The sequence below is a fragment of the Aquarana catesbeiana genome, linkage group LG06 (assembly GCF_042186555.1).
Source record: "Aquarana catesbeiana isolate 2022-GZ linkage group LG06, ASM4218655v1, whole genome shotgun sequence".
Taxonomy (NCBI): Eukaryota; Metazoa; Chordata; class Amphibia; order Anura; family Ranidae; genus Aquarana; species Aquarana catesbeiana.
In genome coordinates, this window is record NC_133329.1 from 173,241,134 (window position 1) to 173,265,142 (window position 24,009).

Here is a 24,009-nt window from a genome sequence, read left to right on the forward strand (position 1 = left end):
CAGATGGAATCACGATGGATACATAAACTAAAGGCTACTCAGCCTCCAGGCTTGAACGAAACAATCTGGTTTAAACCATTCCTTGAGGGCTTTTCCTCGGGGGGTAGGGAACAATAATGATGAAACTTTTTCTTCTCTCTGTTCCGTCTCCTCCCCCTTTGGGGCTTGGATGCATGCGGTCCATTTTCATCTACTTATATTTAGATTTTATGCTTAGAACGAATAGGATAATGATGAATTTTTGTTTCCATATACTGTTTTAGCATATTACTACATTACTATATTTTCCATGGCACGCAAACTACATATATGTTATGTCTAACTTATAATAGATCTCTTTTAAATGGATATGAAAGTACATACATTTATATGAACACAAATGTGTTATATAATGTCTGTACCATGAAATATGTACTACTGTATGTGATTTGCGCTTACTTGCATTCTCTAATACATCACTTTAATGTGTACATGCAGAAAATACATGTGATTCTATGCCTAATATATAAATACCCTTATGAATCCTCCCATTTTGATAAGAGGTGTTACTACTATCTCTTTGTTGATTAAGAGGTTTTCATCATTCCCTAATGAAATAGATCACTATTGACTATGCTACTAATTTGTGTCTTTCTCTTCCCTTCCCATATATGTATCAATTAGCTCCATGTTTCGAATCCTCTACCCATGTATACTCTTCGATCTAAAAACTTGTATATGTTCTGACGTATAAATTTATATCCCATACTGTCATATATACATGTGAGACTATGCCTGTCACCAACATTCTCTTGTTTCAAGAAACTTTCAAATTTGTACCTCTATTTATTTATTTATTTGTACCTCTTTATTTATTTTACTGCTATAATATACCCTCAATGTGATGTTTTTCATAACATCACAGGATCACTTTAAACTTGTTACTCGCCCGGCACAAAAAGCCGCCCGGGTCATATTACCCTTGGCGGCACTATGTGAGTCTACAGTCAATATCTATTCTTGACTGGCCTCCATCTTGCGACCCTGGCGGACATGCGCAGCTCGCCAGGGAAACATCCTGTGTCAGTGGGTGGAGTGGGCGGGTCAACACCCCGACGCACAGGCCCGCGTGTGCGCGCCACGGACGGGACGGCGCTCACTCCTCCCGGGGGGCCATACATGGCTTGTACCTGCCCCCTCTCCCTCCCAGCACATCAGCTGTTGGAATTTGACATCAGCAGCTGATTGGGGGAGGGAGGCCTTATAATGCAGCTGATTCCTATGCCGGACATCCTCTGCACTCTGCGGGATTACACCGGCTCGAATCGCTGTATGAACTGATCTACCCTATGCCATGTAAGTAAAACAACCACTATTGAAGGGCCATTATGCTGTTAAACTTTTCACTCTGAGAACTCTCATACGGAGGCTGTGTTTGGGACCTTTTTTTGGCTTATAAATGTAATATAAAACGGATTCTATATAGAGGTCTTCTAACACCAATCCCCCAACTAAACTAATAAGTTTATTTAGATGCTATAGCACTGTAACAACCTTCTCACCCTTGTATACAATCCTTGCTTTGAACAATCACCATCTGAATTGGCATATTTTTTCTACTATACTATATGTGGAAATGCATACTAATTAATGGTTATGAACTCCAGCTCAAGCGTGTCAATTATATCCCTATAACATAATTGGGTTGTGCCTGATATTTCTCCGGTCACCCATAACAAACGTAATATATGAACCCCATATAGAATTGATTATATGAAAACATTTTCTACTACTGTACTCTATATTTCTTACTTTCCATTTCTGACATATATCACACAGGATAACTTAATTTATCCTGGCATTAAGCAAATCAACCTTATGTGGGTGTCACAGCATTGTAATACTCGTAATGTCCCTCTATATAGCTCCCCTTTGTGAGATATGATCTTTTTAATTGAATACCTCACTTTATCTATTTATCATCTTTTTTAGCTACCAAACGCACATCCATAAGCATCTATTGAGCCACCTCCAGGTATGAGCCAAACTCTGCGAATTAGCACTTTCAATGTATTTAATATTGAATAATGAATAGAATTCCTCATCATACACTTATATATTTCTTGCAGGAGTTGCCTCTTGCCCTCAGTGGAGCCTTAAGTGTTTATCTTACACCCTTTTTTTGGGTTTTCTCTTCTTTTTAAAGAGAACACAATGCGCACATTTTTGTGAAAAAATTTCATTTTTTTAAATGCTGCCTTACAGCAACTAGCTGGCGTTGTGTGGGATATGCAATCATTAGGAAACCCTCAGGGTGTAATCCCAGCCTGGCTTGCTGGCACCAGATGAGCTGCAACAACTTATAGTAGGAAGTGACACAGTGACTGCAGAGGTGGGTGGCCATGGGGTGGGATGTGGTGAGGGAAGGGTACAGAAGTGTGCTGAGGGTTGGTACAGAAGTGTGTTTGGCACGTACTGAGATGTGCTAGGAGGTATATAAGTGTGCTAAGGGGTAAAAAGGATGTGGTGGAGGTGCAGAATTGTGCTCCAGGAAACTGAGACGTACTGGGGGTACATATATGTTTGCTGGGGGGGGGGGGTTACAGAGGTGTGATGGAGGATACCAATCACTCACTGTGTTCATGAACCTAGGTTCACACTAGAATGCGGTGCGGAAAACCCAAAATCCATGTCTGTTAATTGCACCACATTCAAAATGCACTACCCTTGCGATCTGCAGTGGGTGTCAGTGCAATATCAACCACACCCAAATGCAGGTAACAAACGCAGTGCAGTGCCTGCACCAGATCGCATGGTACAAAATGACCATGCAATCCAGTTACAGTGCGGTTCCAAAATGGGTGCATGCAGAACTTTGGTGTGATACGGTACGATTTAAGCCTATGCAAAATGAATGGGCTTAAATCGCATCGCACTGAATTGCATATGAATTGTACAGGAATGCAGTGCAGTTCCTAACTAAAGCATAGTAAACTGTGTTTATTATGCTACAGTTTGTGAATGATCAGGAAGCCGCTCAGCACAGAGCACTTCCCATTCATTCACTGTCCAGTGCAGCTGAGGCTACAGAGAAAGGGGCTGGGAAATCTGTCCTCATTCCCTTTCTCTGTCTCAAAAGTGAGACATCAGGGGTCTGTTTAGACCCCTGTTAGTTCTCCAAAGTCCCCCCACAGGCACCTAATAAATGGTAAAATAAAGAATAAAAAAGAATATTGTAAAAAATACAAAAATAATAAAAATTAAAAAAAACTACCGAGACCGGCCAATACTCTACTGACACCAACGTCTGCCCTACTGACCTGTCCACTGCTCTATTGACACCACCCTCTTTTAAGGTAGGCTAAGTTCCTATTTTTAAGCCCCTCCCTCTGTTAACACAATTTGGCCACACCCACTGTTTACTGTAGCACACTATGCACGGCACATTACTACTCCTCTTGGAGCACCCAAAGGTGTCTTGCATCTTTTATAATCCTATAATATTCTTATAGTTTCAAGCATCAGCTCCACAGCAGATTAGGAGGGGTGCCACCAAGAAAAAAGAAGAGCACACAGAAGCAGGCCTTTTTAACTAACCACTTGAGCCCTGGAAGGATTTACCCCCTAATGACCAGGCCATTTTTTGCGATAAGGCACTGCATTACTTTAACTGACAATTGCGCAGGTGTGCGACGCTGTACCCAAATAAAATTGATGTCCTTTTTTTCCAACAAATGGAGCTTTTTTTGGTGGTATTTGATCACCTCTGCAGTTTTTATTTTTTGCCCTATAAGCAAAATAAGACTGACAATTTTGAAAAAAAAATTTTTTACTTTCTGCTATAGTACATATCCAAAAAAATGTAAAAACACAAATGTATTCATCAATTTAGGCCAATATGTATTGTACATATTTTTGGTAAAAAAAATCCCAATAAGCGTATATTGATTGGTTTGCACAAAAATTATAGCGTCTACAAAATAGAGGATAGATTTATGGACTTTTAATTTTTTTACTGGTAATTGCGGTGATCAGCGATTTTTAGCAGCACTGCGACATTGTGACAGACAAATCTGACCCTAAGTGACACTTTTTGAGTACCAGCGACACCAATACAGCACTAAAAATATGCACTGATCACTGTATAAATGACACTGGCAGGGAAGGGATTAACATCAGGGGCGATCAAAGGGTTAAGTGGGTTTTCTAACTGTGTGGGGGATGGATTGACAGGAAGAACACAGAGATCGCTGTTCCTGATTACTAGGAACAGGAGCTCTCTGTATACTTTCCTGTCAGAACAGGGATCTGGCTTGTTTACATAAGCAGATCCCTGTTCTGCCTCTTTGTGGAGCGATTGCAGGTGGCTAGCCCACAGTATCTAGTGCACGAAACAATGTACAGGTACGTTGTTACATGCAATAGAGCCGCCCTGCCGCAGTATGAATGAGGTGTGCGGTCTCTAAGTAGTTAAAGGCCCTCTTCTTGGCTCACTTTATCTTTTCCCGGGGTTCTTCTCTTAATCCGCTATAAAATGACAGTTCTTTCATTACTTATAATTTCATTTGTTTTATTTTTTGATCAATCGCAAATTTGCAAATCAAGTAGCTGTATACACATTAGTGGGGGTTAGAAGTATAAGAAGCACTGTTGAAGACAAGTTGAAGATTCTCTTTGACAGAGATATTTATGTTTGTTCATTTTTTTTTTTGCTCAATGTTGGTTTGATTGATTGCTCACAAATGTTTGTAATTTAATTTTTCTTTTTCTTCCATATGCATTTATGTACATATGATTGATGTAATATTGGTTTGCTTTTACACTAGAGGATAAATAGCGCCACATGTGGTTAATCAATTTCAAGGAATCCTGGAAGTGTTGGTTTGGCCCCCCCAGAGCCCTGGTCTCAACATTGAGTCTGGGATTACATGAAGAAACAGGATTTGAGGCAGCCTACATCCACAGAAGATCTGTGGTTAGTTTTCCAAGATGTTGGAACAATCTACAGTTATGTTCAAAATAATAGCAGTCAAACATCACTAACCAGATTAATCACTGTTTTTGGTATAAATTGTATTTCTACATGGCAAATAATCTACTAGTAGGTGTAGAAGAGTAATAGAAAACCAACAGACCTAACTATCATACCATGCATGTTGCTGATTCTGTGTAATTGAATCATTAATTGAAAGGGGCGTATTCCAAATAATAGCAATGTGGAGTTCAATTAATGAGGTCATTCACACCAGTGTTTAGATTCATCATATTGTTGCATTCGAATATAATACCCATAATTTGCCCACAGGCGTTGGGTCCAACTAGGGGGTCATTCATAGCTACATCTTGTGGTAACATGTATTGAAGTGTGTGGTAACACACTGTATGCATGTGGATGGGTTGCAATTCCATTATACTTGAATGGTTTCCCATCAAACCGGCACATCACAAAGCATGGAATGTGTATTGTGGTGCTCTTAAAAAATATAGCGTGCACTAAATTTTTGAAAAATTGAGGAGCATCACAGCCCATTCATTTTGAACGGACTGGCTAAAACAATACGCTTCAACATGCAAAAATGTGTGCATTGGTCCTATACCACTTCTACATGTGCTGGAGCAGCAGCTAAGTGAGCAGCATCTTGGTTCCAGACCAACAAGATTAACGTTATGGAGCGGCCAGCCCAATCCCTGGACCTTAATCCAACAGAAAACTGTGGGGGGGGGGGGGTGTGATATCAAAAATGCTGTTTCTGAGGCAACACCAAGAAATGCAGAGGAATTGTGGAATGTAGTGCAATTGTCCTGGGCTGGAATACCTGTTCACCGGTGCTAGAGGTTGGTAGACTCCATGCAACACAGATGTGAAGCAGTTCTAAAAAACAGTGGTTATACAACTAAATATTTGTTCAGTGCAAGGTGGATTTGATTTAAATCAAGTCGATTTAAATCACTAGTAAAAAGGCTGGATTTAAATCAATCCGATTTAAATCATAATTTTTAACTACTTATGGCATCATTTTACGTCGCTACTTTGAAGAGGAATACTGTTGTTACGGCAGCAGCTAGCTGCCATAACTCCGGTATCCTCTTCTTCAGCAGGCGGTCTGCTTTCAGACAAAAGTGGTCTCAGAGGGGGGTGGGAGAGAGCCGCCTGCCGCGCTCCGGTGCCCTCCGCCGCTTACCAGAGCCGTCGGTAGCGGTGGAGGCGATTGCGTCTTCTTGCTGGCTTGGTATGGAGACAAGTGAGGGGAAGATGGCCCCCACCCGTCTCCATATCACTGCAGGGTGGAAGCGACGTCAAAACGTCACATTTGCCCATAGCTCTTAAGAGACATTATTTATTTATTTTTTTCAAGTGACAACATTTTATTTTTTTTTTTTTATTGCTTTTTATTGTAAATATGAGATCTGAGGTCTTTTTGACCCCAGATCTCATATTTAAGAGGTCCCGTCATGCTTTTTTTTATATTACAAGGGATGTTTACATTCCTTGTAATAGGAATAAAAGTGACACATTTTTTTTTAAACAACAGTGTAAAAATAAAAAATAAATATAAAATGTAAACGCACCCCGTCCCGTCGAGCACATGTGCAGAAGCGCATGAGTAGTGCCTGCATATGAACGCTGTAATTCAAAACATGCAACTTGTAGAATTTTTTAAACGTTGCCTATGGAGATTTTTAAGGGTAAAAGTTTGTCGCCATTCCACGAGCGGGTGCAATTTTGAAAGCGTTACATGTTGTGTATCAATTTACTCAGCGTAACATTATCTTTCACAATATAAAAAAAATTGGGCTAACTTTACTGTTGTCTTATTTTTTAATCCAAAAAAGTGTATTTTTTCCCAAAAAAGTGCGCTTGTAGGACCACTGCCAAATGCGGTGCGACAAAGTATTGCAATGACCGCCATTTTATTCTCTAGGGTGTTATAAAAAAATATATATTGTTTGGGGGTTCTAAGTAATTTTCTAGCAAAAAAAATGTTTTTAGCTCAGTCCTTAAGTGGTTAAAGAGCAACTGTCATCTCTGTCCTGTAGCAGTTCTTCCTCTGGCCCACTGTTGACTCACCGACAGTCCCATTCACTATAATGGGACGGCTGGTGATGCGGCAGTGACACAACAAGGTGAGGGACGTGGTGGCAGCAGGTGAGTGGATGCCCACTAACTGTTTAGACTGACAGTCTGTGTTGGTAAGTTCAACCTGCCGCCTCTTCATTCAGTAGGGAGGATCGGGGGAGCCCCGTCACCCTAGCTTGTGAAAGGCCTCCCCAACCATGGCGATGGCAACAGGCCCTTTGTGGTCTGCTCTGGGGGGACCTGGCGTCAAGGATTTCCAGAGACGAGCACACTAAGCCAGTTAGGTATTGGAATATGATCCATCTCAGCAAAGGTAAATAGGTCTGGCAGCTCCGAAGGACGACGTAAGGAGAAGGTACCTGTTCCTTTGCGGACGATGAGGTGGAATGGATGGCCCCATGTATAGGCAAGACCCTTTTCGCTCAGAGCATCCAGGAGTGGTTTGAGGGACCGTCGCATGAGAAGAGTTTTTCTGGAAACATCCAGCAAAAGGTGGACAGCTGCACCATCAAACTCCGGGACTCCCACCCTCCAAGCCCACTGTAGTGTGTGCTCCTTGAGGATAAAAGAGTGTAAGCAGCAAAGGACATCCCTGGGGCCTGTCTTATGAATGCGATCTTGGGCCCATGGTTCTGTGAACTCTGTCAATGACGACCTCAGAATCTGGCAGGCGGTCCAGATAGCGGTAAAAAATATTTAAGGACAAAGGGGGGATATTTGCGCTAACCACAAAGATACCATCCAAAGTAAGAAATATATGAGTGCACAGGTAGTGTAAAGTACGTAAAATAACCACTGAAAATAGTGATAAATATTTGGTGCAAACCAAAAAACCAAATCACAACATATGAAAAATGGTAAGATATGAAAAATTGTATATCAATAAATGTGTGCATCAAAACACACAAAAAATAGTGAAAGAAAGTCCATGTATTATGTGAAAAATAGACCAAAGTCCTTAAGTGAATAATAAATAAAAAGTCCTTAAATAAATCTCCAGTAAACAGGACACATATTCCTCACTCCAACCCTCTGAGATGCACGGTGTACAAATACAAACTGCTTACCAGATAAGTTGAACCTCAGACGATAGAGATTGTGACAGACCTAGCCGGGAGAGAGACTTTTGGAGGGGACTGAATGCTAGCCTCTTGCCGATCGATCGTGGGCCCTGGCATTTGGGGGAACGATGCTCTTTGTGAGCTGTATGCCTGAGGACCCTTGAGGTGGTATTACTTTGGATTCGGGTCCTGGTCCCCCAGGACACACAGACTCTGGGGACCCTGGATTTGCCATATTGGAATAGTGACTGATTCATACCGTTGGGACTCCTACTGTTAAATGCTAATGTCATCAATTCCATCTACCTGTCTGTTGTCTGCTAAAATGTGTATTGTAAATAAGTCTCTAGTATGGGATCTAAGAGTCATTAGATCCCCATTGTTGTTTGTGTTAATTAACTCTGCTATTGTGTGAAGAAAAGTCTATGTTGATTGTGTTTTCTGAGCTACATGATAGCCAGTCTGGCCTAAAGGTCATGTCTGAGTCACCTAGGCTGTCTAAAGGGATTAGTTAATTAGCCCATGTTAATTAGGTTTCTGGTCACAGGTGTGTGTTCAGAGTAATATGAGCCGGAGGTACGCACCTCCACTTTTAGTGTATAAAAGAGCCTGTATTTTGCAATAAAAGAGATTCCTGGTTGAACTTACATACAGCCTGCCTGGTGTTTGTTCTGAGCTATCACAACTGGATTCGAACGGCACATAGCTGTAGTTCTAATCCCAGAGCATCAGATGACTGAACCATCAGACGTGCGATCTGCAATCTGATTCTATAGCAGCAGAGGAGTGTCGGGAGAGTGGAACCGAGCGAGCAAGGGGCTTGTTACACTGGTTGGCAGCAGTGGGATTTGCTCTCCAGTTACTGGGACACTCCAAACCAGCCTGCAGGAGAGCCACGCTGAAAGATTTACTTGAGAGCCGTGGAGGGAAAGGTGGGATCGTGCTTCCTTGCCGTGAACACATCCAAACCATCACCTGGATCCAAGGTCCAGATAGCAGGAGAGGAGAGGTACAGATACCAGCCACCATGGAAGAGGAATTCAGAAGGAGGTTGCGAGAGATGCAGATACAGCACAGAGGACCAGTATCAGAGCAGGTCCTGCTGAAATGCTTTGATTTTATCCGCTGTGAACTCTGGAAGGAAGCTCTAGCCCGTGAGCAGCGACACCAGGGAAAAGTTCTCTCCCCATCCATGTAAGGTACTGGTCGCAGTATGAAGTACGATTGCTGTTATTGGGGGAACAGCCGAACCAGGAGTGGACAGCTGAGTTAAGCAGGCTGATCCGGGCAGAAATGCGGTTGGACGAGAGCTACAGAGCCCTCCAGTGGTATGTAGCCCAAGTGTGCCCGTGGACAGAGAATGACAGCCCCACGGAAGGCTTTGACTACGATGGCCTGGGATTGTTGTACTGGAGGCTGTCCAGGGACCCTGACTTTGGGAGTGATCGGGAGTGGCGTTTGGAGGAAATAATGGAGCACAGAGAGCGGAGACTGAATGTCTCGGAAGTGCACTGGGCACAGGAAGATTTGGAGTTTCTGTCCGTTCAGGAATGGGAGCTTGAGATGGCCTACAGACAGCTGCTAGACTCTGCTCAGCAGCAGAGTGGTGCTCCCTTTGCCTGGGACTATCAGGAAATACCAGTTGACAACTCTGAAATCCTGGCTGAAGAGTTGACAATGTGGCAGAATAACAGTGTGCTTTGCCAACCTGGCCCCGCAGCTATGGAGGCGGAGGTCTTATGGCGGATGCAGCAACTGCTGACTGACCTTAATGAACCTGTTTCTGCATTGGATGACCTTGGATGGAGGAATGTGCCTGTCCAGCGGCATGCCAGAGAATCGGCAGTGGAAAATCTGAAGATTGCCGTCCCCAAACCTGAAGTGCTGACAACAGGGCAGAGCTCTGCTAACCTCTGCCCAGCACTGATAGCATCTTCTGGGTTCCGGGGACAGGAGATGGTGAACATTTATCCCCAGACACCAGTTGCAGAGACAGGGGATTTGATAGACTTTTCTGCTGAGGAAGAACAACCTGGTGAGCCTCCAGCAGAAGAAGAGCTGTTATTAGGGCCAAACTTCACTGTGCTCTGCCCAGCACTGATAGCATCTTCTGGGTCCCACGGAGAGGAGATGGTGAACCTTTATCCCCAGACACCAGTTGCAGAGACAGGGGATTTGATAGACTTTTCTGCTGAGGAAGAACAACCTGGTGAGCCTCCAGCAGAAGAAGAGTTGTTATTAGGTCCAAACTTCACTGTGCTCTGCCCAGCACCAACAGAAGTATCTGTGAAGTTACAAGGAACTTCCCCAGCTAAAGCGCTGGCAACCGGACAGAGAGTCCAAGATCTCTGCCCTACACCTGCGGCGGTTCCAGAGGCTCAGGGTGAGAAGGAGGTGGTCACTTCCCAGCAGCAGATCAGGATACAGGGGGAGAAGGGAGAGGAGGTGGTTGTCGTCCCTCCCCAACAGTTGGCCAGGGTGGAGGAAGTGGTCTTTCCTCCCCAGCAAAGATCCGTGCACCTGGGAGACAGTACCACAGACACATCATCCCAACATCCAGATGAGGGAATGGAAAAGGAAGCAGCCGGCTCATCTCCCCAATGGCAGCTACGCAGTTTGGGAGTGGAGGAAGCCAGCCTCCTGCCCCAACAGTTAGCCAGAGCAGATGGTGTGGGGTTTCCAGCAGAAGGGCTGGCAACAGGGCCGAATACTGCTGGACTCTGCCCTCAACTAACAGAGGATGGATTTCCTGTGAAGGTGGATGAGACTTCAGTCTCCACCTGTATACCCCAGGGATGCTGGGCAGTCGGCCCAGATCCCTAACAGCATGACGGAGTGAGCCCAGACACCCTGTCTTCTCTCCAGTGGCAGAAAGGACTCCAGGGAGAAGGGCCAGTCCAGGCCTCTCCCCAGCGGCAGATATGTTCTCTGAGAGAGGCAGAGGTTGGCTGGGTGAGTAATACTTTGTTTGGAACAATTTGTTTGGGGTACTGTGTGGGTACAGGCATTAGAGGACTGGAACTACTGACTAACTTCGGAGTCAACCCGTCTGGGGTCTCCTCCTGTGTTAGTCTCCTGCCGAAAGGGGAGAAATGACAGACCTAGCCGGGAGAGAGACTTTTGGAGGGGACTGAATGCTAGCCTCTTGCCAATCGATCGTGGGCCCTGGCATTTGGGGGAACGATGCTCTTTGTGAGCTGTATGCCTGGGGACCCTTGAGGTGGTATTACTTTGGATTCGGGTCCTGGTCCCCCAGGACACACAGACTCTGGGGACCCTGGATTTGCCATATTGGAATAGTGACTGATTCATACCGTTGGGACTCCTACTGTTAAATGCTAATGTCATCAATTCCAGCTACCTGTCTGTTGTCTGATAAAATGTGTATTGTAAATAAGTCTCTAGTATGGGATCTAAGAGTCATTAGATCCCCATTGTTGTTTGTGTTAATTAACTCTGCTATTGTGTGAAGAAGAGTCTATGTTGATTGTGTTTTCTCAGCTACATGATGGCCAGTCTGGCCTAAAGGTCATGTCTGAGTCACCTAGGCTGTCTAAAGGGATTAGTTAATTAGCCCATGTTAATTAGGTTTCTGGTCACAGGTGTATGTTCAGAGTAATATGAGCCGGAGGTACGCACCTCCGCTTTTAGTGTATAAAAGAGCCTGTATTTTGCAATAAAAGAGATTCCTGGTTGAACTTACATACAGCCTGCCTGGTGTTTGTTCTGAGCTATCACAACTGGATTCGAACGGCACATAGCTGTAGTTCTAATCCCAGAGCATCGGATGACTGAACCATCAGACATGCATTCTGCAATCTGATTCTATAGCAGCAGAGGAGTGTCGGGAGAGTGGAAACGAGCGAGCAAGGGGCTCGTTACAGAGATCAAAAGCGCCTATGCATTAGCCTGCCGGCAGGTGAGCTTGTGGTTGTTAAACAGCAGGGAGATGTCCACCCGTTATCAAGGAACCAGCGAAAGAAAGCTTCACTCCCAGGATACTCTTATGAAAGCAAGGATCTGGAGATTCTCATGTAAGGAGGAACAGAAGAGGGCTTCATGGTGCAGTATATTCCAACAAAGGTCTTTATTTCCAAACAGGTCATACAGATAAAAAATCCATAAAATCAAAGCAGGTAAGAAAGCTGTCAGCATTTAGCCTAATACAATCCGTGTCACCAATTTAGTCATTTAAAATTGATCAAATTCTGTATAAAATAATAAAAATATTGGACCAATAATATATATATATATATATATATATATATATATATATATATATACTTAAACAATAGACACATAAATTAAAATATAAATGTATATAAAAAGTTTCTCCGATTATAAACCACCAATATTTAGGAAAGAGATATATAATCAACATATAACAATCAATATTAAAACCATTATTAATTCTTTTTCTCTAAAGCATGCTAATAAAAATATGTACTAAGTGGAGATAAAATACAGAAAAAACACATGAGGGATAATTTGCACATCAAGAACTCAGCTATGATCTATTAAGCAATTCGTGTCCCACTCAATATTCAAGCCCCAGGGGCTATAACACTGGAGGTCATATATCCATTTTGTCTCACGAAGAGAAATGTCTTTTAAGGTTATCGCCCCTCCAATGTGGGACATATTTCTCTATAGCTATAACTTGAAGAAGCGAGCTGTTTTGATTGTGACATAAACAAAAATGTTTAGACACACTGTGACCTATAAATCCTTTTTTGATATTGCCTATGTGCTCACCTATTCTAATATTGAGGGCCCTAGTGGTCCTGCCTACATGTTGTAACCCACACGGCCAGGCCAGTAGGTACACAACCCCTACAGTTCCACAGGTAATAAATTCTTGTATGTTAAATGATTTTGTTGTGACATTGGACTTAAAGGAAGTAGTTCTGGTAGTTTCTGAGGTCTTGCATACTTTGCATCGTTTGCAGGGAAAGAAACCTTTCAAATTTCCAAACATGCTCATTTTGGGGGGTAAATCCACTGCACTGGGTGCCAGTTTATTTTTCAGGGTATAACCTCTTCTATATATCATATTAGTTTTGTCCAGAAGTACTGGACATAAAATCTGGTCCCCTTTTAGCACTTTCCAATGTTTCTTAATTATTCTATTCACCCACCAATGTAGGGAAGAAAACGTGGTAATGAAAGCCCACTCAAAAATGGAATTATCCTGTTTCTTAGTTATTCTATTCTTAGGCATCAGAAGTTGTTCCCTATGCATTATAGTGACATTCTGAAGGTCTTCTTCAATCGACTTGGGATCATATCCCTTGTCAAGGAAACGATCTCTCAGAACAATAGCTTGGATTTTAAAATCTTCTACTTGTGAACAATTTCTTCTTACTCTACAGAATTGGCCTTTAGGGATGGCCTTAAGCCAATTAGGGTGGTGACAGCTATCTTGGGGTATATACCCATTTTTGTCAGTCGATTTAAAAAATGTTTTGGTGAGCAGTCGCCCTTGATCTTTAAACACCACCAAATCCAAAAAATTCACAGAAGGCAAACTAAAATTATATGTAATTTGATACCCCACTGATTAATATTAATCATGTTCATAAATGAATGAAGAGATTCAGAGTCCCCTTTCCATAGAAAGAAGGCATCATCTATGTATCGACGCTAAAAGAGAAGGCGGGGCATTTCCAAGAAAAAATGTGATCATTCTCCCATAAGGCCATGAAGACATTGGCGAGGCTGGGGGCAAATTTAGCCCCCATCGCCACGCCAGTACACTGTAAAAAATATTTACAATCATAATAAAAATTATTATGTTGCATGAATTCTAGCAGGGGTTTATCAAATGATTCATCTTTCATCAAAAAATATCTGACCACAGTGAAACCTAAATCATGAGGGATATTAGTGTACAAAGAGAATACGTCTGCCGTAACCAGCAACACATCCTCATCAACTTCCAATGGTGCAAGATTATTGATCATTTGTATAGAGTCTTTTAAAAAGGCTGGAGTTTTAGTGACTAGCGGTTGCAGAAAAAAAAAATCAACAAACTTGCCTATTCTAGAAGTGAGGGAGTCTATCCCACTCACCATAGGTCTTCCAGGTGGCATATGTGGGTTTTTATGTACTTTGGGCAAGTAGTAAATGATAGGTATTTTGGGTGCCAGGGGAATTAAAAATTCCACTTCCTTTTTCGTTATGATATTTTTCCTTAGTCCATCTCCAACAAGCTCTTCCAGCTTCTTCTTGTAACCAACAGTAGGAGCCTTCTTTAAAATGGCATAGGTATCTTTATCTGACAAGAGACGATTCATCTCTGTCAAGTAATCTTGTTTTTTAAGGAGCACAATTCCCCCTCCCTTATCCGCAGGGCAAATAATAAGCTCTTTGTTCTTACATAATGATTCTATCCCCTCCTGTATCTCTTTCTGGTTATCCTTTCTAAAATGTGCTCTCTGTAAATCTTGTAATACTAAATCTTTAAAAACTTTAATACTAGGGCGGGTTTACCTGTGGGGGGTTAAATAAGGAAGCATTTCTTAAACCCGTTCCTTTCTTATTAACACTAATCTCATTGCCTTTATTCTGATTTTCTGTTCTGGTGATGGGATTAGACAAAGTATTGCTTTATACTAAGTTTCCTCATATATTTCTGAATATTAATGAACATTTGAAACTTATTCAGTCTCTGTTTGGGTGCATATTTTAACCCTTGACTCAGAGTATACTTCTCAGATTCTGTAAGACCCACCCCACTGAGATTAAAAATACCTTCAGTGTTTATCTCCTTCTTTTTTGTGGGGTGCTTCCGTTTCCCTCCCCTGCATCCTCTCTTAGTCTTCCTTTTTTGTTCTGTCCCTTTCCTAAAAAATTGTTCGACTTGCTTCTGAGAGGAGCTGCCCCAGGGGGACCCTCAAGGGCTGTGGGTAATTATTCCGAGACAGTCCATATCCCGTAGCAGAGTAGTTGCCTCCATATTCTGTTATCATGATAATCTTCAGACAACAGGCCATAACGGTTATCTACTGGGATGTCATATCCCCAAGGAGCGGCCGGAGAATGATAAGATCCCTCATACGATTCGTTCCATCCAACTCTTCTATATGCGGGATCATTATATCCTCCTTTGTAGTCCATCTGGGTGGATCTACCTAGCGATTGTGGGTGAGAATTAATCTGACTATAGGGAGGTTTCATCCCATTTTGGCCTCGATATTGAGATCTCCCCCTAGTATTAGAATTACTCCCCTCATACTGATATGAGTTTCTAGGCGGATAAGGGTTATAATTATCGTTTTTATTCCTAGCCAAAGTGTTTTTTTTTCTTGTGTTTTTGCGGTGTACGTCTTCCTCCACCTCTCGGGGGGTCCCAAGTCTCTAGGTTGAGAAGGACCTTGTGGAGATTGCTCCACTCTGGAATCCCCGGGGGGGGGGGGGGGGTCAGAAAACCACCAGTATTGGTATCCACACTAACAACCTCCATACTGTCAACTACAGGGGTATAGGCATCCTGGTACAGTTCCTGCCATTTAAAAACACTATTGGACTTGTAGTCCTCTATCATTATCTCCCTTAGTTCTTTGATGTAAACTTGATACAAACCTTCCTTATTAAAAGGAACGAGCTTGTCCCTGGCTCTTTTCTTTGATACTAGAAAATCAAGGAAAGCAAGTCCTACATCGTTAAAGTACTGAAACCACTCCTTAAGTTCCTTATCCCCTCTATCCAGATAGACCTGCCAATGCAAGCTCCTAGGAACCATTTTCTATTTACGGTATCTCTCCAGAAACACGTCCCATGTGGTGTGCATCTTAGCTATAAGCACATTTTTAAGACGCATGAAAATCCCACGAATGTTATCGGTTTCTGACAAGGTATGATCAAACACCTCCTCAGGGTTGATCTTTCTAGTTTTGTGATATTCAAAAATATCCATAGTGAAAAAAAGTGAAAAATGAGGGAAAGCTGCAAATAAAAGTATTTCTAACAATATATCAGGACAAAGGGGGCATATTTGCGCTAACCACAAAGATACCATCCAAAGTGAGAAATATATGAGTGCACGGGTAGTGTGAGACTATGTGTACAGGTGATGTGATTAAATGCTGCACCTCTATAGGTTAAATACTGAAAACCTAAAACAGATAAAAAAGAAGAAAAAAGTGTGCAAAATAATCACTGAAAATAGTGATAAATATTTGGTGCAAACCAAAAAAACAAATCTCAACATAACATATGAAAAATTGTATATCAATAAATATGTGTATCAAAACACACAAAAAATAGTGAAAGAAAGTCCATGTATTATGTGAAAAATAGACCAAAGTCCTTAAGTGAATAATAAATATAAAGTCCTTAAATAAATCTCCAGAAAACAGGACACATATTCCTCACTCCAACCCTCTGAGATGCTGTGCACGGTATACAAATACAAACTGCTTACCAGATAAGTTGGATCTCAGAGGATAGAGATCAAAAGCGCCTATGCAATAGCCTGCCAGCAGGTTATTTTGCGCACTTTTTTCTTTTTTAATCTTTCATTCTTAGGATGTTGGAATTTGCTATGCAACATTTTATTATGATTATAAATATTTAATACAGTGTACTGGCGTGGCGATGGGGGCTAAATTTGCCCCCAGCCTTGCCAATCTCTTCATGGCCTTATGGGAGAATGATCACATTTTTTCTTGAAAATGCCCCGCCTTCTTTTTTGGCGTTGATACATAGATGATGCCTTCTTTCTATGGAAAGGGGACTCTGAATCTCTTCATTAATTTATGAACATGATTAATATTAATCAGTGGGGTATCAAATTTACATAAGATTGTAGTTTGACTTCTGTGAATTTTTTGGATTTGGTGGTGTTTCAAGATCAAGGGCAGCTGCTAACCAAAACATTTTTTAAATCGACTGACAAAAATGGGTATATACCCCAAGTAGGGATGAGCTTCGAGTTCGACTCGAACATTGGCTGTTCGCAAGTTCGCCGAACAGCGAACAATTTGGGGTGTTCGCAGCAAATTCGAATGCCGCGGAACACCCTTTAAAAGTCTATGGGAGAACTCAAAAGTGCTAATTTTAAAGGCTTATATGCAAGTTATTGTCATAAAAAGTGTTTGGGGACCTGGGTCCTGCCCCAGGGGACATGGATCAATGCAAAAAAAAGTTTTAAAAATGACCGTTTTTTCAGGAGCAGTGATTTTAATAATGCTTAAAGTCAACCCTTCAGGTCTGGTATGGATTTTAAGGGGAACCCCGCGCCAAAAAAAAAAAAACGGCGTGGGGTCCCCCCAAAAATCCATACCAGACCCTTATCCGAGCACGCAACCTGGCAGGCTGCAGGAGAAGAGGGGGGACGAGAGAGTGCCCCCCCTGAACCATACCAGGCCCCATGCCCTCAACATTGGGAGGGTGCTTTGGGGTAGCCCCCCAAAACACCTTGTCCTCATGTTGATGAGGCCAAGGGCCTCATCCCCACAACCCTGGCCGGTGGTTGTGGGGGTCTGCGGGCGGAGGGGTTATCGGAATCTGAAAGCCCCCTTTAAGAAGGGAACCCCCAGATCCCGCCCCCCCCTGTGTGAGATGGTAAGGGGGTACAGAAGTACCCCTACCATTTCACTAAAAAACTGTCAAAAATGTTAAAAATGACAAGAGACAGTTTTTGACAATTCCTTTATTTAAATGCTTCTTCTTTCTTCTATCTTCCTTCATCTTCTTCTTCTTCTGGTTCTTCTGGCTCTTCTGGTTCTTCCTCCGGCGTTCTCGTCCAGCATCTCCTCCGCGGCATCGTCTATCTTCTTCTCCTCGGGCCGCTCCGCACCCATGGCATGGGGGGAGGCTCCCGCTCTTCTCTTCATCTTCTTCTTCATCTTTTCTTCTCTTCTTCATCTTCTTCTCCAGGCTGCTCCGCATCCATGCTGGCATGGTGGGAGGCTCCCGCTGTGTGACGGCGTCTCCTCGTCTGACGCACGGGACATGACGGGACTTCCCTGTGGCATTCCCCGTGACGTCACAGGGAAGTCCCGTCAAGTCACCGTGCGTCAGAGGGGGTGGGGTCACCGGGTGGCCCCGCCCCCTGTTTAAGAACCGTCAGACAAGGAGACGCCGTCACACAGCGGGAGCCTCCCATCATGCCAGCATGGATGCGAAGCGACCCGGAGAAGAAAATGAAGAAGAGAAGAAAAGAAGATGAAGAAGAAGATGAAGAAGAGAAGAAGATGGAGAAGAGCAGGAGCCTCCCCCCATGCCATGGGTGCGGAGCTGCCCGAGGAGAAGAAGATAGAAGATGCCGCGGAGGAGATGCTGGACGAGAACGCCGGAGGAAGAACCAGAAGAGCCAGAAGAAGAAGATGAAGGAAGATAGAAGAAAGAAGAAGCATTTAAATAAAGGAATTGTCAAAAACTGTCTCTTGTCATTTTTAACATTTTTGACAGTTTTTTTGTGAAATGGTAGGGGTACTTTTGTACCCCCTTACCATTTCACACAGGGGGGGCCGGGATCTGGGGGTCCCCTTGTTAAAGGGGGCTTCCAGATTCCGATAAGCCCCCCGCCCGCAGACCCCCACAACCACCGGCCAGGGTTGTGGGGATGAGGCCCTTGTCCTCATCAACATGGGGACAAGGTGTTTTGGGGGGCTACCCCAAAGCACCCTCCCAATGTTGAGGGCATGTGGCCTGGTACGGTTCAGGAGGGGGGGCGCTCTCTTGTCCCCCCCCTCTTTTCCTGTGATTTACCCCTCAAAATTAGCATGTTTGGAAATTTGAAAGGTTTCTTTCCCTGCAAACGATGCAAAGTATGCAAGACCTCAGAAACTACCAGAACTACTTCCTTTAAGTCCAATGTCACAACAAAATCATAGATACAAGAATTTATTACCTGTGGAACTGTAGGGGTTGTGTACTTACTGGCCTGCCCGTGTGGGTTACAATGTGTAGGCAGGACCACTAGGGCCCTCAATATTAGAATAGGTGAGCACATAGGCAATATCAAAAAAGGATTTATAGGTCACAGTGTGTCTAAACATTTTCGTTTATGTCACAATCGAAACAGCTCGCTTCTTAAAGTTATAGCTATAGAGAAATATGTCCCACATTGGAGGGGCGATAACCTTAAAAGACATATTTCTCGTCATGAGACAAAATGGATATATGACCTCCAGTGTTATAGCCCCTGGGGCTTGAATACTGAGAGGGACACGAATTCCTTAATAGATAATAGCTGAGTTCTTGATGTGCAAATTATCCCTCCTGTTTTTTCTGTATTTTATCTCCACTTAGTACATATTTTTATTAGCATGCTTTAGAGAAAAAGGATTAATAATGGTTTCAATATTGATTGTTATATGTTGATTATATATCTCTTTCCTAAATATTGGTGGTTTATAATCGGAGAAACTATTTTTATATACATTTATATTTTAATTTATGTGTCTATTGTTTAAGTATATATATATATATATATATATATATATATATATATTATTGGTCCTAGGAATGGATTCCAATATTTTTATTATTATTTTATACAGAATTTGATCAATTTTAAATGACTAAATTGGTGACACGGATTGTATTAGGCTGAATGCTGACAGCTGATTGGTATACACCGCGGCTAGTTCAAACAACCTTTCTTACCTGCTTTGATTTTATGGATTTTTTATCTGTATGACCTGTTTGGAAATAAAGACCTTTGTTGGAATATACTGCACCATGAAGCCCTCTTCTGTTCCGCCTTACATGAGAATCTCCAGATCCTTGCTTTCATAAGAGTATCCCGGGAGTGAAGCTTTCTTTCGCTGGTTCCTTGATAACGGGTGGACATCTCCCTGCTGTTTAACCATCGCAAGTTCACCTGCTGGCAGGCTAATGCATAGGTGCTTTTGATCTCTATCATCTGAGATCCAACTTATCTGGTAAGCAGTTTGTATTTGTACACCGCATCTCAGAGGGTTGGAGCGAGGAATATGTATCCTGTTTTCTGGAGATTTAAGGACTTTTTATTTATTATTCACTTAAGGACTTTGGTCTATTTTCACATAATACATGGACTTTCTTTCACTATTTTTTGTGTGTTTTGATACACATATTTATTGATATACAATTTGTCATATGTTACCATTTTTCATATGTTATGTTGAGATTTGGTTTTTTGGTTTGCACCAAATATTTATCACTATTTTCAGTGGTTATTTTGTGCACTTTTTTCTTCTTTATCATCGGTAAAAAATATTGGACACTGTCGAGCGCAGTTCTGATTGTGGGACAGAATCTGGGACCCCCATTAACCGTATATTCTGCCAGCGACTTCAATTCTCCAAATCGTCAAGGAGTAAGTGTAGTTAGGGGCGTGGCCTAGTGTGGGATGTGAGCGGACGTGTTCCTGTGTAGCTCCAGTCTCTCCTTATACAATCCTGCTCCATCCTGATCGACCACAGCCAGAAAACGTCTTTTTTTGCCCACATCAACCCAGGGTGTCTCCTGTACCTAAGGGAGGCGTTTTGGTGGATGGGAAAGTGGCGAGGGAAGAAGCCACCACCCGCCAAAGATGAGCATCACCATTCGCTCCTGCCAAGATGGCTACTGCAACACCAGCCATGGACCTAGTGCATCCCCAACCTCCATTCTGGATCCCTTTGCAGACAGCCAGGATGCCTTCCCACCGCCCTCCCCTGAGATCCCAGACCTCCGACAGCATGGGTTCCCTGCTGCCATCCACGACCACCGGTTCCCAGGGCCTCCACAGGTAACCTCAAGTACCGCTGGTCACGGATGGCAGCCGGAACCCACGCTGTCGGAGGTACTCATTATTAAGGTAAACCATGCAGATCTTATGGGGAAGGTGGATGGGCTGAAGACTGACTTGACAATCATGCGGCAGGACATGCAGAAATTACGCGGCCGGGTTACATATTAGTCATCTAGAGGACACTATTGACTCCATCCTGCCTAAACTTAATACATATGGGGGGAAGATTGCCACCCTGGAGGACAAGGTTGATGACCTCGAGACTCGTCTCCACAGGAATAACCTGTCTCTGGTTGGTCTCCCGGAACAGGTGGAAAGCCCTGACCCCATAGCCTTCCTTGAAAGCTGGCTTGAGCAAAAATTTGGCCGCACTCAACTATCCCCCTGTGTGATTGAGAGGCCCCACGGAGTCCCTGGGCGCCCCCCCGAAGGACACCCTCCACATACTGTGGTGATTCATCTCCTCAATTACAGGGACCGGGACTTTATTCTGGGGACTGACAGGAAGAAGGGCAGTCTCTGCATCAATAATGCTGTGGTGTCCCTTTACACTGACTACTCTGCGACAGTCTGCAACCGTAGAGCCAGCAACCAGCGTGTCAAGCATATACTCCGGGAACAAGATATTCAATACTCCATGCTGTTTGCTGCCACCCTCAGGGTCGCCTACCAGGAGAAAGTCCACTTCTTCCAATCTACAAAGGATGCCCTGGCCTGGTGGGAATCTCTACCCCGTCCTCCTAAACCACCTGCTTGATGACAGTCCACGTGTGCTGGAAAGGCTGGAGAGCCTGCATTCTCTTTCTCCCTTGGCCCTTCCCATTATCCCCTATTAATCACCATTGAAGATTTACTCAGTGATAACTATGGTTGACCGTACACATCTCCTGTACCTGGCCTCTTTTTTTGAGCAGGCCTGAGGTGCCTTGGGGTTCACCCCCCCTCTTTGATATCTGTTGAACACTATTTTTGTTTTCTTGACATTTTTTCTGTTTCCTGCTACTGGCCATGCGCCCCACGCATGGTACAAGTTTTGGGTACAGGCCCTCTCCCCTTTTTTGGAGCTGGGCAAGAGTAATTCTACCCTTATTGGGTAATGATTATGCTTCTGTACACAGTTCTATTGTTGTGTGTATGATGTATGTGTGGTTTAATTTTTTTGCAGCACTCCTCTCAGCCTCCTGTAGCTGTGACCGGGGAACCCTTTAGAAGCCCCCCCTCCCCCCTTCTCCCCTGCCCTAGTGATTTCTGTCCTGGTACTGTGTCTCAGGTAACTGTTTGTTCATGGAATGTCCATGAAATGAACTCCAAATTTAAAAGAGCCTCTATTTTTGAGCAAACCACATGTTCTGTGCCTCCAGGAAACTCATCTCATGGGATCTAAAATTCTGGCCCTGAAAAAACACTGGGTGGCCCATAACTACCATTCTACTTATTCTAACTATGCCCGTGGAGTTGCAGTTTGAATTCATAATTTCCTTGATTTCCTGTGTCACCAAGTCATCCTGGACCCTAAGGGACAATATATTATCTTACATTGTGTAAAGAGGTGTTTTCAAGGGCCCAAAAGTACACCACTCAGCGCCAGGGACCCAAGCAGCTCTGAAACAGTGATATAACAAAGAAAAAAATATATATAAAGATAACACCAATTTGCTGTCACAAAGAAGTGCAAACTCAAAATAATGATAGAGCAGCAGCCGTTTAAAAATGTAGATAAATCATCATAAATAGTGGCATACCATAATCAGCAAATAAGACTATAATAACACACTAAAAACAGCGCTAATGTTGAGCTATAAGGGATATATGTGGCCAACTTCACAAACAAAAGTCCTTTGAGAGAGATGGGCAGTAGACACAGTGGTTCAGAAAGTGTTCATAGGTGATCAGAGTATAGAAATTCAGTGTGCACCTTCCACCGATCCATCCACTTCCACCCTGTGAGAACACACTCCCCTCAGGGGGTTAAACTCACCAGAGCCTAATAATCATAAGCTTCCAAGGAAAGAGAAATCCAAGCCACAGGTCACTGTCAGCACCCCTCCGGAGGAATCCCAGACGATCAGGACTTGTAATAAGTTAAAGCTCAGATCCAGCCTCTTTGCAAAATTACCATATTTGCAAGCAAGAAATCTTGGAATTTCGGCACAATCTTTTCCAATGTAGGACACCTGGTCACCGGACACCGTCTCCCCGTCGTTCTCTCGGGGAGACGGTGTCCGGTGACCAGGTGTCTTACATTGGAAAAGATTGTGCCGAAGGTGGAAGGTGCACACTGAATTTCTATACTCTGATCACCTATGAACACTTTCTGAACCACTGTGTCTACTGCCCATCTCTCTCAAAGGACTTTTGTTTGTGAAGTTGGCCACATATATCCGTTATAGCTCAACATTAGCGCTGTTTTTAGTGTGTTATTATAGTCTTATTTGCTGATTATGGTATGCCACAATTTATGATGATATATTATCTTACATGCAACCGTACATGGAAACCCCCTTATTTTGGTCTCGGCTATCTCATCCCCCGGTCACGGCTGCAGTATTTGTTGATCTCAGTGTGCATTTTGCCTCCCTACCTAGCTGCCCCAATGCTCATTCTTGGGGATTTTAACTCTGTGTTGCAGCCGGCCTTGGATAGGTTGAAACGGCTACAATCAGAGTCTAAATTATTTCGTGTGTGGTGCAGTGCCTATGGATATGTAGACATATGGTGCTGGAAATATCCTAATGCCAAGGTGTTCTCCTGCCATTCCAGGTCTTATGCAACGCTCTCCAGAATAGACTATGCCCTGGCCACAGGGCACTTTTTACCCCATGTCCAGTCCATAGAATACATATCCCAAACGGTCTCTGACCACTCTATAATACAGGTGGGTTTGACTGTGGGCCACAGACTGTTGTTCCGGACCTGGAGACTCAGTCCCCTCTGAATCTCCACGCCGGAAATCTCTGAATCCATCCCGACCGACATGTCCAACTACTGGTCCTTTAACACGAACAATGCAGCCGGGGGCCCTGTCTGGGATGCCTTTAAGGCGGTAGTCAGGGGCTCATATATTTCACGTATTAAACAATATAGATCCGCTAGGTGGGCCATGCAGGAAGCTCTCCAAAAGTCATTAGAGGAGGCACGCACCCGTCATTCGCGTAACCCCCTCC

General features: G+C 43.4%; 1 long non-coding RNA gene across 2 annotated transcripts in view; it reads left to right on the forward strand.

Moving 5' to 3' along the window:
• The window catches only part of LOC141101797 (uncharacterized), a 218,948-nt gene that overhangs the window by 191,374 nt on the left and 3,565 nt on the right, over nucleotides 1-24,009 (forward strand). The window contains exon 2 of one of the 2 annotated variants that reach the window (XR_012235024.1): nucleotides 1,972-2,014. The exons of the other annotated variant lie outside the window; for it this stretch is intronic. This is a non-coding gene — a long non-coding RNA (uncharacterized lncRNA). The remainder of the gene's footprint in view (nucleotides 1-1,971; nucleotides 2,015-24,009) is intronic. 2 annotated transcript variants of the gene reach the window in all.